At 45.2% G+C, this 22,648-nt stretch overlaps 1 protein-coding gene across 2 annotated transcripts in view; it reads right to left on the reverse strand.

The window, feature by feature from the left end:
• Nucleotides 1–22,648, reverse strand: part of PLEKHG6 (pleckstrin homology and RhoGEF domain containing G6) — a 119,352-nt gene that overhangs the window by 95,421 nt on the left and 1,283 nt on the right. The window lies entirely within an intron of this gene.

Below are 22,648 nucleotides of genomic sequence, written 5' to 3' on the forward strand. Positions count from 1 at the left end.
TGTGGGTGAAAGTGAAGGTCAAAAGGGCGTATGATGTCACCTCCGCGACCCCTGGGCATTTCGATGAAATGACGTCCATGTCGCTTAACTCAAGCGCCCTGAAGGTGTGAAAGCCAAGCGGGTGGGACTGAAGAAGCAAGGGTTAAACAGAATATCTGTGACGCAAAGCGCGTGCAACAATGGCTCAGCAGACAGTTAAGGCCCTGGGCGAGGTCGGTATTGCCTCTCCTGGGGTCAAGGTGAGGCAGCAGCGACCAACTGGAAGCCATTAGATGAGACGACGTCAGAAGGCTCTAAGCTTTTTATAGCTTTTGTGCATTCCAGTTCGCGCGGTGCACACACGCCCAGCCCCACGAGCAGGCCAGGCTCATTGTGCAGGCATGCCCTCTGCTACAAGCTACGTGCCTGGAGGCCCGAGTGAATACCACCACATCCACTCCGCTGTCAGAGTTTCCACTGGAGGATCTTACGTGACTGGGCAAGAACTGCTGGGACTGACATTTTCCGAAATAGCAGCCATTAGTCTTTTTGTATCAATGTTTTTCTTTTTTTTTTAAAGCGAACCTTCCTCATCTTGGAGGAAGCCTACCCTGCTCACCCTGAACAACCAATTGCACATACACTCACTAGGTTACTCTGGAATGATCAAATCAATCACACAGTCATCTGGTTGAAGCATGCAACCTCCTCTTTTAAGAGATGGAAATTGTACATTTAATTTAAGACACAGAAAAATGTTACCCACTGATGCGTCTGGGCTATGCTTGCATTGAAAATGTTGTGAATATGGACAGGTAAAAAACATACATCCCGATTCCTGACAACCGGATTCATCAATGTGCAAGTATGGTTCAAACTTGACAAACCAAGTTTCATTTTCAAGTTCAGAAGCCTTGATAAGATTAAACAGCGAAACATGTGTCAGCTCTTGCTGAAAAGAAAGTTGAACAGAAGGCCAGAAAAGTCAACTAACAAAAATGTCAATGAAAGTTACATGAATGGGCCTATTTTACATGGTCAACCATCTTTCCGTACTGAAAAGAAGGGATTTATTGTAAGAGTGGTCATAGTCGCCTTACATGTAGCCGTAGCAGCAACTTCAACACCTGCAGAGGAGGAGAAGCACCTAGACAGATAAAGTCTTTAAACTTTAGGTGGGTTTTATAACAGAGTCAATCATGGGGAAAACACGTGGGTGAAAATAAAGCTCACCATTTAAGATGCTTAAAACCTCAATGAGGGGCACAGACTAGAAACAGAAGAGCAGCATCCATTACAATTCTAAAGTTGAATAGAGTTTATGCGAAGGATTCAGTCTACAGTGGTGCCTCTGGAATCAAACCCAAGGATGCACTTGTCTCAGTGCTTGCATGGTGCATGCATGGCCACCTTTTCAGGCCTTTGCTCAGCTCTTTGCCAGAGTGTTTGTATTCCACGTGTGTCAAATGGGCCAAGGCCCAAAGGCTCTCCAGCAGATAATAAAGAACTTCTTGGCCAACCATTGGCTTTGTCAGAGACGTTAACAGCTGGCTATCCTTGGCTCCCATTCACAAGTCCACCCGCCTGGGCCCAGCACTCATGGACCTTCTGCCAGTTAAAGGATGGTAACCATTGTTTGCTGATGGACAGACTGAAAGCAGCTTCACCCAAGAGAGAGTAAGAAAGTGAGAATTAAGAATTCCGAATGAAAAACAGAATGAAAAGAGTGAAAGAAAAATGGACAGAACAAACATGAGAGAAAAGAAAAGAGAAGAAGAAAGTAATACGTGGAGGAAAAAGTATAAAAGAGGTAAAAAAAAGGAAACAGCATGAGAGAAAGAAAAATCACATGAAGAGGAGACAGAGAAAGAAAGAGAAAAACACTTTGAGGGTGAAAAAAGCAGAACGGGAAAAAAATAAGAGATCCATGTGTGTATGTTAATAGCTGGCGTGCTGTTGTAGTAGAAGCTGGACAGGTAACCAAACTTTGCCATTGATAAAATACTTGCCCAGCAAAATGTAATTCTAAAATTCCTTGAAAAAGCACTGGTTAATGGTGGACGAATACACGGGACGTGGCTATGCCACAAAACTATAAAGAAAGGAAATTCTAAAGTTAAAGCATTCTGTCAATCTCACTTTTTAACCAATAACATGATCACCTAAGCTTATCTCTCATCCATCCACATTTCAAATACGTTTGCCGAAACACTATTTCTACAGCACTTCATTCTCCTAAAAGTTGAACAACAAACTGGACATCTGCTACTACTTTCAAGAAGGACCAACAGGCATGGAATGGTATTCTCTCTCTGCACATCCAGAGTGATGTTCTTCATAGGTACATCTCCAGTTTGGAGCATCCACTACATAGGTACAAAGAGGTGTGAGCATTCTGTACCTGCTATGAATACCCACAATTCACAGTGATCAGGAAGAGAGACAAAAGGCTGGTCTCACTTAAAGCATCCTCACATTCTGCACAACTGAGACAGCAGTCCCACACCTCACCATCATCATTCACAAAATGATGATGCTCATGAAAACTAAATCAACAGCTCAAGGGCCTAACTGAATTTTCAAAGGGAGCCCCATCTCCTCACTTTAGTGTCTGTCTAAGTCTCCTCCTTCCATCTTCAGAAATATCAACAATACACTTCCATTGTCTGGGAAAACAACCTCATCTCCATCTTGTGCATGAGCAGGCTTAGGGCTTCCAAAATGGAACCCACAAATCGCCGTTACTCTTGCTGCCTCATACACGCTATGCATGCACCAAAGAAGCCACACACAAATATTCACAAGGTGTAAGCGCTAGGACCTGGCTTAATGTGTAGCAGCGGTACTTTACACACGTGGGGCAGTAGGCTTGCACTCCCTGGATAACAAAATCTGGTCTCAACTAAAGATTCATGAATTATGGCACGCTGCCACCAGCATTCTACATGCTAAACCCATAACAGGTATGGTTGTCCACTGTCAGGCATATGAGGGGACAATTTGTGCACCCTCCTAGGCCAAGGACAGGCCTAGGCCTTCACTAGCATTCTAGATTAGCATTTAGCGGAGGCCAAAATCAAAACCAGGATATACGATACATGCAGTTGGACACCCAGGGCAGGGGTACACAACACCACACCAAGCAAGGAACTTTCCCGTCCCAAAAAATCCTGATTACATTTCTATGTCTATTCCCAGTTATGGATCATTCTTATCTACCGGTTTTGCTATTAAAGAAGGCAAAGATTTCTATTGGACGCAATTCAGCAAATGCTACTTTTTTATTTATTTCAATTAATTGACCCGGTCTTAGCATAATTTAAACCAAGAACCTTTGCTGGAGATAAGGCCTGGCCACTTTTTTGTGCTGATTTGTTAAATAGCACCAACGGTATCAGCAATCCAAAAACATTTCCTATGCACTAACCAGCTCAACCTCAACTACACAGTCGCTTTTGTCAACTTTTAAATCCGTCAGCCTGCTCCATTATTACCCGACCCTGCTCCTTGCTTAACATGCACAATGTCCAGCAACTGGCTAATTGAGTTAAAAGTGTGCATAGGATGGTTGAATGAGGCGGTCAGTAAAACTTCAGACACTTACCGCAAACTTTCAGGATTGTTTCCTACTAGTGTCTGATTGGACGAGCATAAAAATAATTATGTTAAATCCAACCAACATACAGCTAGTCAAATTGGTCAATAGATAGTCAAACATTTTCTTGATACAGTATGGCAAACTTAGGCACCTGCATTACCAACGGGGGGCGCACTATATTGTCCTTTTACACAATCTAACATTGCCAGGTAAGGGGGAAGCAAAATGTCACACAAGGTATGATTAAATAAATCCTTACATCACTCTGCTTGATTTTGACTTCTATATACCAACCAACCAACCAACCAGCCAACCCACCACCACCACCACCACCACCGTAGATGTTAGAAACAGCACTGTCCTGCATGGAGAAACATTATTTGATTTGGGCAAACAGAAAGCAGCAGCATCCACTATAATAATTATACAAGGCACCTCCCATCACTCCACGCCCAGCGACGAGTTCATCATGACAACAGAGCTACAGCCTTATAACAGAACCAGCAGGTCCTGTTCCTTTAGACAGTAAAAGGCCCCGCCAGGTGTCTCTCTCTGGTTTTCTCCCAAACTGCTCTCAGGGCTTTAAGCTTGCTGAATGCAGTTTCAATAGGTTTCTTTCCAAAGAGATTCTTGAAAACATAAGCCCACATGTACCTACACGCTGCATGGAGTTCGCATCATTTTATTGATGCAAATCAAAAGCAAGGTGGGATACTATCCAACTGAAATCTGGATTTGTATTGGGCAGGATCCCAAAGTAAGCCAAAATTGTGCAGCGTAATGCGTTTATGTTACTTTGTGTCAAGGGGGCATTCCAAGGGTGTCGCATTGGCGTTCTCATGCAACAAAACATTGGGTTTTATGCAATTATCTATTTACAAAGAATTTCAAAAGAGTGGTTCCAAAAGCCTAAGACTTTGATCCAAGTGCAATGAGAACTGTTTTTCTTTCCTCCTGTTTTTCCTACTTTGCATGTGTGCTGCGTTTTACAGCACACACAGAATGTGTGAAAAGCCCTAAAGCTAACTTTTTGAACTAGAATCTACCCATTAAAGCACAAAACCCATGCTTTAGAGAACACATGTATCCTTGTACGATCATGCAAGGGGTCTGCGTTGGCGCATGGCTGACAACAGTGCACCAGCGTAGGGAGAGAACTGTGTAAAATCTTAGTAGATATGGTGCTGTTCTGCTCTCTCCCTTTCTCGGAACGCAGTGCAATAACTTTAGTTGCTGCTCTGCGTTGCATGATCTCTTAGTAAATCTGTCCCCACGCGAGTAAAGAGTAACAATGGAAGCAGGCGTCAGACGCTAACCAAAGGGAGGTTCCATGCATGTCAATACCAGAGAGTACTCAGGAATGAAATTGTCGAGTAGTCAAAAGATGGAATCATTAATCTCAGTTGGCTGGGAAGGAGACAGAGGCAGAAACAGTTACACGGGGAAAGAGGTAGAGAAACAGGGAGGGATCCAGGGATGGGCAGAATGGACACAGAGAACTTGGAAAAGGGTCACAGGGCATGGCAAGATCTTGCAGAGGCAAGCACCAGGACAGGGCGGCATGGGAATAGGAAACATGGATAGTGTGACTCAGGGAAAACAAATACAAGAGGTGTGGGAATAGAGGAGAGTGACGATGAGGCAGAAAGAACTGGGAATGTGGCACTAAACATAGAAAGAGATCTTGGGATAGGAAGACACTAGGGCGGTGAGGCACAGGGACTGGGGAATAGACACAGAACCAGTGAGGTGCAAACACTAAAATACTGACTTGTACTCATGCAGGCTTGGTGAAATCAAGCTAGATCAGGCCACTGCCCACAGTCCCAATCAGGCCAAATGCTGTAAAACCTTATAACTATAGGTTACTCTGACAATACTCGCAAGGATTAAGCAGAAGCTTGCAATAACTAGCCAGCCGCCCCCTTTCATTTGGGCGCATCTGCTTAAGAAACACTGAACCAAGTTGATCCTCGTGTGGTGGTGCACAATTGTGAAAATCCCACCCCCATCTCTGCCACGGGAAAAACCCACAACCAACAGTAGGATGACTGAAAGGACTCTCAGGGATCAAGTGCAAAATCAGCACACACCCCTGGAGACCCCCCCATCCTTATGTGAAGACCTCCTAATTGTAGAAGACATTCGGTGCTCTGCTCCCCAAGCAAAAGAAAACGTAAGAAATTAGCAAAAGTTTCAATGTACAAAGACCGCAGAACAAATAATTAAGTTCAGATCAATCTGTTTAGCAAAAAGTCTTACCCCTCAGCAAGGGTCATGTTTCCCAACCAGGAGGATTAATCCTTACATCCCAAGAACAGCAGTAAGATCCCACTACCTATTCGTAGTTCCATTACAAGGTTCCTGAAGCACCAGTTCAACGCGGGCAGAAATCCTCTCTACCTCACTGTAATAAAATATCCAGAGCTTTGTTCTATAGGGAGCAGACCACCTTCACTGCTGTTCCAACACCAAACCACACCAAGTCAGATAAAACAGCAAAGGCCAACGTAGGGGTCCACTTTTAGAAGACACTTTAAAATCATAATAAAGTGGTGGTCGCGCGACTATCAATTTTTGCTCAGTGCCTACGGAGATCTCCAGATCCTGTATGAGCCTCAATGTCTCATAATAATTCCCTATAAGCAAACAGAACTGAAAGTGGTTTACTGGGCTGGAGGCGGACTATTGACACAAGATAGCAGATTCAGGAATCCCCTCTTCACAAAGTCCACTTGGCATCCCCACAAAACTCTCGCTGGCGCATTTAGACATGCATGACTATCCTGTTTATGCAATAAACCCAGAGTTTCCAGGGTGATCACACAAGCGGTTCGATTTGGCACACTTGTTCCCTGGAAGGACCCATACCCCTTTCTAGACCCCATTTCACCCCAGCCCTTAATACCCAGCGAAACACCAACCCTCTCTAAAATAAGTCCTCTGTTCATGCATCATTTCTGGCAGACGCCACCTCCTCCCTGAGAGCTGAATCGTTGGCAGTCCTGAACATAAGGCAGAATGGGGACTTGGCTCCCCTGCTCCAAAGTTATTCTACTTGCATTTTTATAGATTGTCAACCTCTTGACAAGGCACCTTGAGAGTGGGTAACTGCCTAAGCTGTTGGTTATGATTGGTTGGAAGGGGGTTTGGTTGTGGTTTGTACCATGTATGCAATGACCGGAGTTGTGCTCTTATCTTGTTATACGTCGTTGCACCTCGGTGTGTAGTGGAGTAAAAACGATTAAGACATTGGGTATAAACTTATAAGAGATTATGGGCCTGATTACAACTTTGGAGGAGGTGTTAATCCGTCCCAAAAGTGACGGTAAAGTGACGGATATACCACCAGCCGTATTACGAGTTCCATAGGATATAATGGACTCGTAATACGGCTGGTGGTATATCCGTCACTTTACCGTCACTTTTGGGACAGATTAACACCTCCTCCAAAGTTGTAACCAGGCCCAGAGTTTGGTTGGAGGGGCCTCATACAGCAGCATGACCCCTGTAGGGAGTGTGTTGGTATTCAGCTCGGTTGATTGGGGCTGTTTATGTCGCGATACTTCAAAGCGTAGCTGTACTTAAACGTCGAAAGGTGTTTAGGAAATTGAGAGGTTGCAGCTCACGTGCTTGTGTCTTCTATCCTTGAGGGAGATTTGGTTAATGTTCTATGGTGGTGAATGATCTTCAGGTCTGTGGTGTCTACATCCACCTTTCTATGGGGATTGGGTATGGCTACTGGCTAGGTTATCATTCATTATCATTTCAAGGAAAAGCCAGCTCTTACTGCCTCCTCGAATTCCAAGTGCTTTTGGTTGTATTTGGAATTTGCCAGGGGGGAATTCCAGGGTCGTGCTGCCTGTATGGGAAAATGGGTTTCACTTCTAAATTTGCTTTTGTAAGGGAACAATCAGCTGAGATGCCAGCCCATAGCAGATGTGTTTAACCTGTGAGTATCTCTGCTGGACTTGCTCATCAGGTTAATTTACCTGCCCGGTGTGGGCGCTACCAGCCAGAAAAACATGCTGAATATGGATAAGAAACCCATGCTAACAGCATAGCAGGAAGTTTCACACTGGCATTGATCACACCCTGACACCATGGAAACATGGAGCAACCCTAGAGATGAGTTGAGCTGTGTTTATCCGTAGCTCAGGAAACAAATCAATAAAACACAATGGTAAAAAGCACTGACAGCCTTGTCATCTAATACGTTTCCAACCAATTTATTCACATTCTTTGGCTAGCTTTGTTTTCTGTTTTAATACTCTGCTTTGGATTCACTGTTTTCTCCCTATTTATGTGTCTGGGCCACATTTGGCGCATAGTTCTTTTATTTAGGTTTTATTCTTAGTTTCCGTACACTGCGGATGTCAGGGAACTATTTTCCCTTCTCCAAGTTTCAGTAGCATTTTACTTTTAGCACTTGACATAAGTGCATGGCTTTCCTCCCTCTATCCCCTGCTGGCCTTGTCCAGATTCACCTTTCCTTCCCTGTGGCTCCCCATGTGAATTCACCCTTTCATTTACCCCACTCTTGCTTTCCACCCACTCCACTCACTCGGTCCTATTCATTTCCTTTCCCACCCATTCCCTGCTTCCCTCATGGCTCCTTCCGTCACCCTTTGTGTTCTTGCTTTCTTTGGCCCACCGCCCCTTTCTCCCCCAGACTTGCCTGTCCATTGGCCCTTTGATTTCCTCCTCCCAGCACCTCTCTCTCCCATATGCCGGTTCCCTCATCCACTACTATCACTGTGTTTGCCTTTGGCTAGAAGCTGCCAGTAATGATCCGAATTATTGCCACCTTTCTCCATGCTTATTTTACACATCTTATGTTGTGCATTTCAGAGATGTGGAAACAATTTTGTTGTGAAAATGGAAGTAGAACAAGACTCTTTGGGCTCACAGTTGGCTCCTTAGCCATCAAATCACACTACGCATTTTTTTTGTTTCTTCACCATTTTTAGGTCTTACCTGTGCATGTACTGTCACTTGCGAGATATTTTGTTTACGCACAGGAGGTTTAGATCATGCCCACTGCTTACCATTAGTTGGCTTCATTGTCACTCTTGCTTTTCTTTGGTCAGTGTGTGCTGGCTTCTCTTACTCTTTGTGTGTTTGTCCCTCCCCTGGAGCATGGCTCAAGTACTGCTTCCTTGCCCAGTGTCCACCCACTGCTCACGGTTTCATAGTTGCTTTTTTCTTTTAGTTGTTGCACTCCATAGGAGTACATGACTTTGCAAGCCATCTCCCTCATTCACCCATATGTGGTGTTGCCTGCCCTCTCCCACCCTCTCTGTAATGTTTGCCCCCTTTCACCATTCAATCCCTCTCAAGCAATTTGGCTTGTCACTTCCTGGTGATGGTGCCTGCCCCTTTCAAATTTCCACCCCATCCCACATTGTTGCTTGCCCGCGACCTCCTAACCACATCACAGGCATCCAGGAAGCTAGAATGACCCATTTTAAGGCAGGGTGCAGTGAAGCGAGACAGGCTGTGGCCCTGCTTGTATCGATCAGTACCACTGAATTTCAGTACGTAGGTACTTTAAAACATGCTTATTATATCCTCATAGGAAGCATGACTAAAATGTACTCTTCTCTCGTGCCCTTTCATTTATAAGCAGAATTGTCATCACAGTTCTCTTTTGCTGCTTTGGATGAATGTAATCTCCTGTTTTCTACATCTTGTGTTCTTCTCACAAAAAAAATATAACTTTCACATTCAAAGCTTCAGAAAGCATCAGCCTTATTTTGTTTTGTTTTTTGTTTGTTTACTGGTTGTCAATGAAATTGATGATTGTCTTCAACTTCCGAGTCAAACATTTCCAAAAACCCCACAGGAGGGCAACCCCATCCAAATCTCCAATGCCAAGGCAACTTGGCACACACTTTGATGTTCATTTTATGTGTCCTTCTTCGCTATCCGCTACAAATGACACCATGCATTGCTAAAATCAACAGGTATTGTATTTTTTTTTTAAATAAAGAAGTTCTCTCAGCCTTCACTATTCCACGCTGAAAAGAACAGCATGGTATGAACGTTGCTTGCCCTCTCCTACCTCATACCACGTTGTTGCCTGCCCCATTCTACCCTCCGATTTGACCACAAAAAAGTGCTATAATATAGCCTGCTCTGGCCGCATCAAATCGTGTTTTTTTCTAACTTTCCGCCTCTTTGCTGTACAACACGATCTAAATGACATTGACAAAGCCAATAGTTCTCTTAGGCAAGACCTAGTGGCTTTTTTAAAGCTCGTTAGTTATCTGCATTTAGCTGACTAGGGACAAAGACATGAAAAGAGAAAGTAGATATACTGTATCTCTCAACCTTTGAGAGCAACTTGGTGGGTGAAACTCAATTTTGACGGGAGCCTCTCATGTGTTTTTGTTTTTCACCCAAGTATGACATAGACCGGCTTCTGGAGGGAGACTTACCATGTCTAAAGCTGTCTCATAAAACTGTGATTTGAGTGGCATTAAACAAAGTTGTATTGTTTCGATAGATAGGCTCTCTCTGCTGCATTTTCAGCTTTGAAATTATTTCTTAGCACAGTGGTGGGATGGTTTTATAAATTAAACGCAATTTCTTGGAACAAACTGCACCCTCTGAAGTTTGATAACGGCCCTTTGCCGTCCACCCAGCCATATAGTTTGGCTTTAACAATGCATGTTTTCTAAATTGTACAACAGTCGAGGGACTGGACTATCCGGTGTCACTTACCAGCAAATGCGATCAACAGTGGACAGGACTGAATCTCCCATGGAGACCCATATGACGTTGCTGCAGCTTAAAAAAAAAACTCAGAAATAATCTTGGAATTTTGGCTCTGGGGAGAATTCAGGGCTTTGCCAAGGGACTTCTAAGGCTCCACCGGGTAGGGAGCCTCCCTGTGGGGCTGAGTTTCACTGAAGAAAAAGAGGGCAGATCAGATTTCCTGCGGTTATAATTTGTTCGTGTAGGGTTTCTACCCACATACTACACTGACAATGATGCCGAGAGCAAGGTATTTATTTAGGTTATATTAACCCATTAACTTGTGTTTAGTTCTTTTAATAGTTTAGCACCGTCTTATTTCTTGTTTACATAAGGTGTTTCAGTTTTGCATTCTGATTGCCACTGTGTTATGGCAGGGTTATATATTTAAGTTTGATTGCATTTATTTTTCATTTGATTTGTTGTGTTTAGTTTTTGTTTCAAAGCATTTATGTGTTTTTTTGTTTAAAAAGCCATAGAATTAGTTCAATTCTTAGACTTCAGTTTGAGGAGTGCCTCTGCAAATTCATATCTCAGGAGCAGATGTGGGGGGTCGTAGGCACTGTTGACAAGTTGAAATGCAAGTTCCTCCTGCTCTACAAGATGCTTCTGGAGAAGAGTTGCTGTTTTGGTTCCATTAAAGGGCCACACCAGACCAAAACTGAGCCAAAGACCCCATCACATCTCGGTGCCAACCTGGCTGTTGCAATATTGTTATGCTGCTTCACACCACTGAAGAGGCCGCAGTGTTGATGTGAAACGTTTTTACCATCACCGGAGATGTGAAAGATAATTGCCGGATGAAGGCTATGAGTGGAGTATCACCTGACGGCGAAGAAGGTCTATGTTTCTTCTCCATGTACAGCCAGAAGAACATGGACACCAAATCACATGAGGCTCTGACATCACAGGCTGTGCAGAGAACACCTGATGGAGGCATCCTCAAAGAAAGAGGAGACTCTTCCAAGGACCGCAGTCAGTGCTTGGATCCCCACTAGAGAGGTCAATGCTTTGATATCTTCCCTAACCAAACAGGCACCTCTTACATTGCTGGGTTCTCTGACCATTGCAGCGCAAGAAAAATGCAGAGTCTTGGTGACACTGGCCCCCAGGTGGGATTAGTTCCTAAGGTTGGAGAGAATTATGTGTTCGATCTGAGGTCAAAACGTTATCCAAGGTGAGCTGATGGTGCAAGTAGGATGTTTTTGGGGTGTACATCCAAGACCACCATCAGGATGGGGAGCAAAAGTCTTAGCAGATAAATATATTAATTTTCTAGCCAAAGCGACACGTGCTGTAAAATGGTTTCATTTTGTGAACAAGATGGACCCACTACTTCAGAGTGACTTTCTCCACTCTGACAACAGCATACCAACAGCTCCATTCAGGACACCCTGAGCAGGGAACGTGGGCTCCCAAACTGCTGTTTCTTTCTGCTAAAGAGGCATATACTTTTAAACAGGTTAAAGTGTGGGACGATTCTTCCCACTCTGCCTTTCTCCACTCCTGAACAACCAGCCTATTTGGGAAACCCGCCTAGGTCCCCAAAGCACAAACTATGGGCACAAAAACAATTTTTAACTGCTTTCCAATTGAGTTTTACCATGGTACAGCTGTCAGGACTGCAGATGTGTGCCTAGACGCTGGCTTCGGGGCAGGAAAGGCACAAAGCTACAGGGGCCTGCTTCCTCATTTGAGAAACGTAGCCCACTATCCCTCTTGCATGATACGGTGACCTAAATAGAGTACTTCAAGTTTCTAAGAGAGTCGTACACTTAATATAGTATTGTTTTGAGAAAGAAGGGTTTTCCCCATGTAATACTTATTCATCCATGTTTTTAAGGAATTCTTTGTGCACTCGTAGTCGCCAACATGTCTACCATTGCTTCGCTGACCTCGCTACAGTCCCCGGCATCCAACGCACTACCTCCGGCAGCAGATCTTTCTCAGACCTCGCCACCAAGACCTGGTACTCCCTCCCGACCAACCTGCGCAAGACCCAGGACCTCCTAACCTTCAGAAAGCACCTAAAAACATGGCTTTTCTAGCAGTAACCGGCCCATCCCTGCACCCCCCATCCCTTCGCCCCCTCCCAGCGCCTTGAGACCCTACTGGGTGAGTAGTGCGCTTAAGAAATGATTTGATTGAGTGATTGAATGCAAGTGAAGCTGACTCTACTGGCCTGGAGCTTGCTGAGTGCTTGTCCTAGGGCTAATAGCTTCTTATCGTTGTCATGGGTCTCTAGATTTCTTTATATTAAGGAGGAGTATGGCTACAGCTGCATAGCAAAAACTTGTTAGCGTTTGCATTACCCAGTCGTACTCCGGAGGAAAAATAGGTCTACACCAAAGATGGGCACTATGCCGACATATGTGTGCCCTGCCCAAAGGATAAGTGGCCTGTAAAAAATTGGTTACTTCGGCCTATTGTGATGGAACAGGGGAAATTGCTTCAGAGACTCCTCAAAGGGAGCACCTGAAAAATTGGTTGAATCTACTTTTGGTAGGTCCAGGGTACACATTTGTAGGAGATTCATGCTTACAAGTGTTTTTAGCCCTAAAGGCTAAAGTTTCCCTACTGCTGCTGCTAATGAAGACCTCAATATCACTAGCAAGCCTCAGTATTAAACATACCGTCTGAGTTCTACATGGAAACAAGCTTCCATCCTCGGGAATATGAATCAAGCACTCTCAGAATGGACATTTCCCTTTGACCGGGCAGAACTAAAAACATTTAGGTTCCACACTGGTGGCTGGGCAGTTTATGCAGTGGATAGCCACAATATTGATGCCCATTAGGCATACACAAGCATGAGAAGAGAACAATTCACTTACTAGCTTCCCTTGCTTGCGTGCCCAATTCTAGGGAGGCTACATTTCAGTAGATGAATTAAAGCATGGATTTCTGCAGAGCACTTCCCGGAAGGGCCATGGCATACCGCATCTTGTCCATCTGCTTCCAATGAGTAGTCTAAAAAGGGCACAATCAACTTCATACACTTGATGTTGGCAAAACGATCCTTCGCTCAACCAGGCGGCCAGCATATACAATGTTGAATTCAAGCGAGTCAGAATGGAGAACTTTAGCTGGTGGCTTGGTACGTTAGTAATCTTCTTCAACATTAAGAAGAACTTTAGTCACTTTGTGACAGGGTAAACCAAGAGCAAATCTCTTAGGCAAGACCAATCACCTCTGCAACCACAATCATCTTCTTAATAGGTTTTCACTGGAGGATGAAGGGCCTGATTCACAAACAATGTTTTTTCCTTTACACAAATGTATGTGGTGATTAGTAACTTTAAGACTGTGTAGTCTCCACACTCGTGCCAGAGACTTTGCTATGTTTTTATGTACAGAGTCTCCTCCACAAGCGCAGGGACTCCGCAGTCGGAAAGTTACTACTCATAACATACCTTGGTGAACAGGAAAAAAAAATGTAAACTTGCACAAAAGTATGTTTACATTTGTGAATCAGGCTCACAGTGTGTAACTACAAGGAGAAGATCATGGGCAGTTGCAGATTCATGCATTTTGTTCGCCAGGAGCACCACAGCATTGCTGAAACCATTGTCAGATGCAATAAATCCTACATGAAGCTCCTGAGGAGTTAGTTATTGTGACATCACCTCATGTTTTCTCTCATGACCACTCCCTTGTGCAATTCACCAGTGAGGTTTTGCATACATAAATGTGCTTGTTGACAAATAACTTAAGGATGAACTTGGACAAGGTGCCAGCTGCCAACACGTGTGAGATTCTGTTGCTCTGCAGGCGAGCGAGATGTTACAGCCATGTAGTCAGCCCTCAGACTAATGGTCCACGTGTCACTGGGCAAGTACAAATTACTGGCCTCTGTCTTCACTGCTTCAATGGAACCTGCTGATAAAATCCTGATGCAGTCTTATGGTAACAGAAGGAGTGACAAGATACTTCTGTTATTTTGACCACTTAGAAATGTCTCTGTTAAGGGTGGGTGAAGTGAAACCCTACGCCACAAAGTCATGAAACTAAGCGAAGAGGCGTTAAGTTTCTCAAGTTCATCAGGACATAGTTTCACTTTGCCTGACTCATTCATGGCGGGCAGATGTCCCATCCACCATGGATTTGACATCAGGCTCCAGCAAATTTTGTTTCCCTGTTGTCTCTGAGGGCTGCTCTAGAATAGAGTGGCAGTGTTAATACACAACCACCCTGAACCCGCGACAACTCCTTCACCATGGGGCCAAAGGTCCTGCCCCGGGACCTTCAGCAGTAAGGAAATTAAATGTCTACACCCCTTCTACAACAGTAAAGAGCTTTCTAGTGACATGCTTGTGGCTCTGCCTGCCAGAGGGAAGGTTTCTTTGCAGACACGGGCCCTTATTTGAATCTGTTCTTTTAATTTAAAGATACAATGTTTCGTTCAAAAAAATAATAATAAAAAAAGCAATTTGTGTGGTGTTAAAGTGCTTTTAAAAAAATGTGGAAGTTGGCAGGCGTCGAACTTGTTACTTCAGATAACCTCAAATCACGGTCACACTGACCTGCTGAGCTGGAATCGGTGTCGGGTTGGGTGTGCTCGGTTTATGTCTTTGGTGCTGTTTGTATACGCATAGGGTGGTTGAGGACAGAACTGGCCACTGAACTGGTTGCAGTGAATAATGAATAACTAAACATACTCTAGGATAATGATATCTACTGGTGGTAGTATGTTTCAACAATGGGACATATATATATATATATAATATATTATATGTATATATTTAGATTTTATTCTGTGTATTGTTTTTTTAGGTGCACAGGTAATTTGTTGACACTATGATTAAATTACTTTAACTATAATAAAGAATTTTTTTTTCAGTGAAAAATTTAGGTTTTCGCTTGGATAGTTGGGTATTTATTTTTCCCTTCTGGATATCTTAATTGTTGCATCAACATTGGGGCAAATCATTTGTTTTGTGTGAAAAGAGTGTGTTCATGGCCCGTCCAGATACATAGGTGGTGCCTTCTCATGTGGTTACCAAAAGCACACAGACATGTTCAAGGCTAGGCTTCCCTTGTTCTTGGGGCACACAGTAATATTGTGAACATCAATGTTTCTCTATACTAGAAGGAAAAATACATATCCAAGGCATAAGTTGTGGGCTACGCAGAAGGGCGCCCCTTGGCCTGGGGCTGGGATTGGCACTCTGTCTTGCAGTCACATTACCTGTACTAACTTTTTGCTTGTTCTAACAGGTTTCTGTCTTGGAGGATGGGGTTCTGGAACACAGTGCACACACATACTTGGTTCAGAATTACTGAAAGCAAGGGAACGTGCTCCACTACCATATGGCTCCCAGTACCACCTTGCATCCTAAGCTCCCCTGCTGTGTATCAGTAGAGGTAGACTCTCCTCTTTTGTTGTTGGGATGAAAGATGATGTCTTCATTGGTGCTCAGCCAAGGTACAGATTCAAGACCATGTTAACCATCAACATAAAATGTATTGGTCGTGGTTCTGAGAGTTTGGGGTGTTTCAGACTGTGTTGTCTACACATTGAACTGCATCATTTCTTGTGATTTATCCAGATATGGTGTCACCTGTTCAAGCCCACCACATCCACACTTTCTATGTGGGCCTGCTGGTGCAGCACTCGGGCCAAACAAGAGTGTATCTTAGATCCCAGGGTCTTCTCATTCTTAGTCGAGTTTGTCTCCACTGGTATCCAGTAGCTGCAGATGAGTGTAAACCTCTTCAGAAGGAAAGTTCACTGTCCCTCACAAGGAGCTGTCAGGTAAGCACAGGTTTTCTCAATAAAAATGTGATCCAGTGTCGGAATTCGTCCTCACCCTAGACTTTGGCTTCGCTCACACATTGGCAAGCTCTAGCTTCAGTCATGCTGCAAGGGACTCGGGCTTGGTTAGGCCCCCTGTCGCATAACTAAATCACTTCACTACAGTGTCATATTTGAAACATATTTTTTTTTGCATGTCTTGTTTTTCAATCCGACACTAGTGTCAGTCTCATGCTGTCCTCCTCCAGAACAGCCTGTAAGGAAAAAAAGCCCCAGTGTCAGTGTGGTTGCTCTTTAAATCTCAGTTTGAGCTGCAGTGCATGAGATCATAGTATCTCTGAAGTAAAGTGTTTTGGCTTTTCCTGATACCGGTAGAGGCGGAAGGACTTCGAGGACTCGTTGTCACACACTTGAGTCTCTTAGCGACCTTACTACAGTGTCCTGTGGAAAACACACTCTTTAGGTATGTAGTTTGTTACCATTGATATCCAACACGCCTACTGATTACAATATACATACGGCAGGCTTTGGGTCTGCCCTGTTCAACCATTGGCTCTCTTTGCTCAACCTTTTTCAACCATTGGCTTGAGACTTGGCCAATTACTTCTTGGATCTGCCTAGTGGAACATTGGTCACTCTCCTAAAGCTATTGTGGGTTTGCTGTATCCTTTCATATCCCGTTCAGTGCTTCCCTTCCATTGAGTCCCATGAGGGACTACTTTACAATTAAATACTTGTTTGTCTGCTCCTGATGGTCCTTCACATGCGCCTTGATCTAATGTGCTAAAGCTGCAGGCATAAGCACACTAAACCCAGAGGTACTGGCTTTGTCAATGCGCGTTTCACAAAATGTTTGACACCAAGACTAGAAAAAAAGGTGGTCTTCATAGGTCACAGCCTCTAGCCCAAATATACAAACACCTTACAGGTGGTGTCCTTTTACAGAGACAGGACCGGTGCCTCTCAGAGCCTGCTGTACTATTCCTGCCTTGTTAATGACTCCTTAAGTCCTCTGGTACAATTCTCCCTCTTGGGATGTGGAGGTAGGCACACTTTTATGCTTTTTTAAAATTAATTTTGTAATGGGAAACACATTTTGGAACACCAGATATGGACCGGTTTATGATATGGTAACTTTACCCCTGGCACTGCACAACTTCCCGTCCCGTGCACAATGTCCCCCAACCACCCACACAACCACTGCTTCCCACAGGGAAAATATCTCCCCATTCCGAGTTTTCCTGTAAAATTATGACTGGAAGATACCAAACGCTTGGGCATGGAAGACAGGTATGGAAGCGCCTGAAGGACACAAACATAGGACACATCTACACACTTAAGGAGAACCACGAATAAGGGGACAAGGAGACGCATGTAACAGGGAAAGGGATACAGGGATGCTGGGAGACTCACTGAAAGCCTCTTGAAGGAGCCATGCTCAGTGTGACATCATCCACTCAGCACCGAACATGCCACAATTTTGTTGTCCTAAACCACCACCTTTTAAAACAATTGCTTAAAAATTAATTCACTCATTTAAAAAAAAAGAAAAAAAAATAGCAAAAAGAGGTTCTTCATTTTCAAAGTAAATCCAATTCACAAAAGGTTTTTCAGCTCTATTTATATATCAAATATGGATGTCGCAGCCTTGGCATAGAATTGGTGCGTTTCATAACGACTCCATTTTTTTTTCTTTTAAGAAAGAAAATATGTGTTCCATTATCACTTTCTGGCCCCAATCATGAACACAGGGCACAAATCCTAAAAACAAAAAGTGGGGGGACTAAAAAAGTTAGACAGTATGTGACATCACGGTGCGTGACATCGCAAGTGATATCACAGGAAGTGGCATTACAAACTGTAACCACACAGGAAGTGAAATCAAAAGAAGTGACATCTGATCTTAAGACTGCGCGCATATGTTTAGCAGGTCTATAACATTTGGGTGGATTACCAGATTTAACAAATGAGATTTTGTACTGGGATTGTGCCAAAAAACTGACACAACAGCGACGCAAAATCTGGGCTTCGATTTCAACATTTATTTTTAAAATCTCTGCCACAAAGATATTGAGACAAGGAAAAACTTGGCAATAAATCTGTTCTGCTTAATTGGTTGCAAAGGCTGCATTTAAAACAAATTTTATGGGGTTAAGGCACCTGCTGCAGAGAGCTTTGTATGCCCCATAAATCTCAGGGACTAATAGTAATGGTGAGATAACTGGTGATTAACACATTTGCTGGGCAGATGGGTCTTGCGTCTAGTCCCAGTTACTTCTTTCACCCTGTCTTTGCTGTCAACTTCACTCTAAAACCTTACCCAGATCACCACCTCTCTTTCTCTACCCACTGCTTTCTCTTTGTATCTTTTCCTAAGTCACAGTTCACTCTTTGTCTCACTTCTGTCCTTACCTCAACTCTATAAGTACCCCCTTTTTACCTCCACTTCAGCTCTCAATATACTATTCTAGATAGTGCTTTATCCTTCTCCTCTCTCCCACCCACTGGTATTATGTTCTTTATTCAACAGACTTGGAGGCCAATGTCTAGATCAAGAAGAGTAGAAGAAGAAAGAGGAGAGAATAAGCCGAAGCCAGGAGAAAATAATTACTAAGAAAAGTACCAGATTTCATGAAGAGAAATTATGAAAATCCTCTGAGCACTGCTTTGATTTTCACTGTGCAGAGAGATTGCCTGTTGTGAGTGGTGATTCATTTGGGATTGCGAATATCCAGTTATTAGAGATGCAACTTAAAGCAAGTGCATATGCCTTATTAAATTGGTATGCAGTCGTCCACTAAACATCCATGAAGCCATTTCACCCTGCCTTTCACACAATATAGGACAGGTTGGTTATACACTGAATTCTTTTTAACAAGTTCTACAAAGTTGGTACATTACACAAAAACATTCTACAATCAGGCCCAAAAAGAAATGGCTTTGTCCATACTTGTTCAACATTTCTTTTGATACTCTTTGGCTGGTAGATGATAGGCAGCTTGCGCTATTGTCTGCTTTTGTGGGCCCCACTTTCTAAAAAATGTGTATAATTTAGTATTGAATTGCATCAGAAAAGCTTGAATTAGCTTTAAATTCATAGTTTTTCCTTACAGGAACCCTCAAATATGTATTGTCTAGGACCCCACAAACTTTTAGAAGGCATAGGGTCCAGCCATACCCTGGAGCACCCATGGGGGTCTCACCCACCACCGAGAAAGCCCATAGAGCCACCCGTAGTCACAGACGTCAGAGAGCTACCCACATACACAATAGCCAGAGGACTACCCAAATGTGGGAACACAAGAACTTCCACCAACACTTGGGGGCAGCCATGGGGTCTCACCCACGCCAGAAGCATCCAGAGAGCCAGCCACATAGACAACACTCAGGAGAGTACCCAAAGGCGGGAGAAGCTCGAGCTCCCACGCACAGCCAGGAGCACTCATGGGGTCCCACCAACTGTCAGAAGCATCCAGAGAGCCACCCGCATACACAACCCGCAGAAGAGAACCCGCAGCCGGGAGCGCCAACAGCCTGGAACAAGCAGGGAGGCTCTGAGGAACAACCACCTTCAGGAGCAACAAAGGAGATTCAAAAAGTTAACATGAGCAGGGCACATCAATAGGTACCCAAAGACGGAAATACCAAGCAAATCCCTCATCCAGGAGCAGCCACTGCCACATGCAGACACAACAGGAAGCATTCAGAGAACAGACATAAATGAGTACCACCCCCATATTGCAACTCCATACTAGTACCTGTAGCCAGGAGTACCAGTAGGTTCAGGGGCACATGAAGACAGTAGTGGCATTTGTGAATAAGTCATAACTAGGAAGAGCACACACACAAAATAGAGTACTCTTAAGATACTACCACCAAGGAAGCACCTGCAGCTACTGCCTGCAGATATTAACAGATACTGCCAACCATGGACGTACCCACAGCTACTGCCATGCAGGAAGCATCCATCAACAGGTTCATCTGTAGCTACTACCACCCAGGAAGCATCCACATCCAGGAGTACCTGCAGCTACTACCATGCAGGAACCATCCACATACAGGAGGGCTCCCAAATTGAATCACCCAGTGAGCACCCACGGACAGGGTTATCCACTGCTGCCACCACCCACTAACCATCCACAATCAGGAGTATCTGTAGCTACTGCCAAGCAGGGAGTATGCAAAGTCAAGAGGACTCAGAGCTACGACCAAGCAGGAAGCACCTAAAGGCAGGAGTACCTGCAGCTACACCACCAGGGTGAGCCCACAGCTACTACCACTCAGGAAGAACCCACAGCCAGGATGCTTACAGCCACTGTCACTTAGGGAGCACCAACACCCACAACTACTACCACTCATAGAGCACACCTATACTACAACTCGTAATGAGTACCTAGACCATGAGCATCAGGGAGCCATTGCAGTCAGCAGCAGATGCACAACTGTGGTATTTGTAGATAAGCCATAACCAGGAAAAGTTCCTGGATCTCCTATCACCGAGGGAGAAACCAACAGCTACTATCACAGACAGAGCACTTACAGTCATGAGTATTCGTAGCTACTCCCAACGGGGAGCACCCCCAGCCAGGAGTTCCCGCAAACTGCGGCCAACCAGCGAGCACCCACAGCCAGGAGTTCCAGCAAACTGCGGCCAACCAGCGAGCACCCACAGCCAGGAGTTCCCGCAAACTGCGGCCAACCAGCGAGCAGACACAGCCAGGAGTTCCCGCAAACTGCGGCCAACCAGCGAGCACCCACAGCCAGGAGTTCCCGCAAACTGCGGCCAACCAGCGAGCACCCACAACCAGGAGTTCCCGCAAACTGCGGCCAACCAGCGAGCACCCACAGCCAGGAGTTCCCGCAAACTGCGGCCAACCATGGAGCAGTCATGCGGGAAGCCCAAAGAGCCAGGAGTTCCAGCAGCTTCCTCCACAGATGGAGCGCCAATAGTCAGGAGTTCCCACGGTTACTATCGTCCAGAGAGCATCCACAGCCAAGAGCACCCATAGCTATAACTACCCAGAGAGCACTCACAGCCAGCAGTTCCCACACCTACTACCAAACTAGGAGCACCCACAGCTACTGCTAACCAAGAAGCAGCCACAGTCAAGAGTATCTGCAGTTATTCCCACCCAGAGAGGACCCACAGCAGTAGTACCTGCAGATACTACCTTCCAGGGAGCACGCACAGCCAAGAGTACCCAAAGCAACAACCTCTCAGGGAGCACCCACAACAAAGAGTTCCCAATGCTACTCTCATCCATGAAGCGCCCACAGACAACAGATCCTGCAGCTAATACCACCCAGGGAACACCCACAGCCAAGAGTACCCATAGCTATTACCATTCATTGCGCACTCACAGCCAGGAGTTCCCACAGTTCCTGCCAAACACGGAGCACCCACAGCTAAGAGTATCTCAGGTTACTCCCAACCAGAAGGATCCACAGCCAGGATTACCTGCAGCTACTACCCCCCAGCGAGCATCCAGAGCCAAGAGTACCTGCACTTTCTACCACCCACTGAGGAACAAGCAAGAGTACCCCCAGCTATAACCACCCCGGGAGCACCCACAGCCAGGAGTTCCAGCAGCTACCGCCAACCACAAAGCTTTCACAGCCATTAGTACCTGCAGCTACTATCATCCAAGGAGCATCCACAGCCAAGGTACTTACAGTTACTTCCACTAATGGATGACCCAAGCCAGGACCACCCGTAGCTAGTACCACCCAGGAAGCACCCACAGGCAGGAGCCGCAGCAATTACAAGCATCCTTAGACTGAAGCATCCAAGAAGTAACCACAGTAGCAATCTTTCGGGAAGCTCCCACGAAGCCTCTATCAATATGTACAGTCAGAAGGCACCCAATCCTCTCCCAGAAGTATTCAGCGGACACCCAAAAAACAAGGAGCACCTAGAGCAAATGGTGGAGAAACCACCCACTTACAGCAGCTCTCAGTGGGCAAGACTGAGTAGCATCCACGTAGGAAGGCCTCTAGGTAGAACCCAGAGGCCAAATTCTAATTTTTTCAGGGAGCGCCTACAGTCAGGGGGCAGGAAACACCCACAGCCATTGGCACTCGGGAAACACTCAGCCAGGAGATTGAAAGAAACACCCACAGCCAGGAGGGCCAAGAAACACTTACACCCACTGGGACCCAGGAAAGATCCACAGCCATTGGGACCCACGAAAGACCCACAGCCTGTTGTATCCAAGAAAGACCCATGGCCTGTGGGACCCAGGAAAGAACCACAGCCTGGAGGTGGCAAGAAACTCACAGGCAGTGGGACCGAGGAAATACCCACAGCCAGGGAGCCAAGAAACACAGCCGGCGGGAGAGACGAAACACCTACAGCCTGTGGGGCCCAGGCAACACAACAACCAGTGGGACCCAGGAACAATTCACAGCAACGGGGTCCCGGTAACCATTCACAGCAACGGGGTCCCAGTAACCACTCATAGCCACTGGGACCCAGGAAACCCTCGCGGTCAGTGGGACCCAGGAAATACCCACAGCCAGTGGGACACCGGAATACCCGCAGCCAGAGGGACCCAGGA

This window comes from Pleurodeles waltl, chromosome 7 (assembly GCF_031143425.1).
Source record: "Pleurodeles waltl isolate 20211129_DDA chromosome 7, aPleWal1.hap1.20221129, whole genome shotgun sequence".
Taxonomy (NCBI): Eukaryota; Metazoa; Chordata; class Amphibia; order Caudata; family Salamandridae; genus Pleurodeles; species Pleurodeles waltl.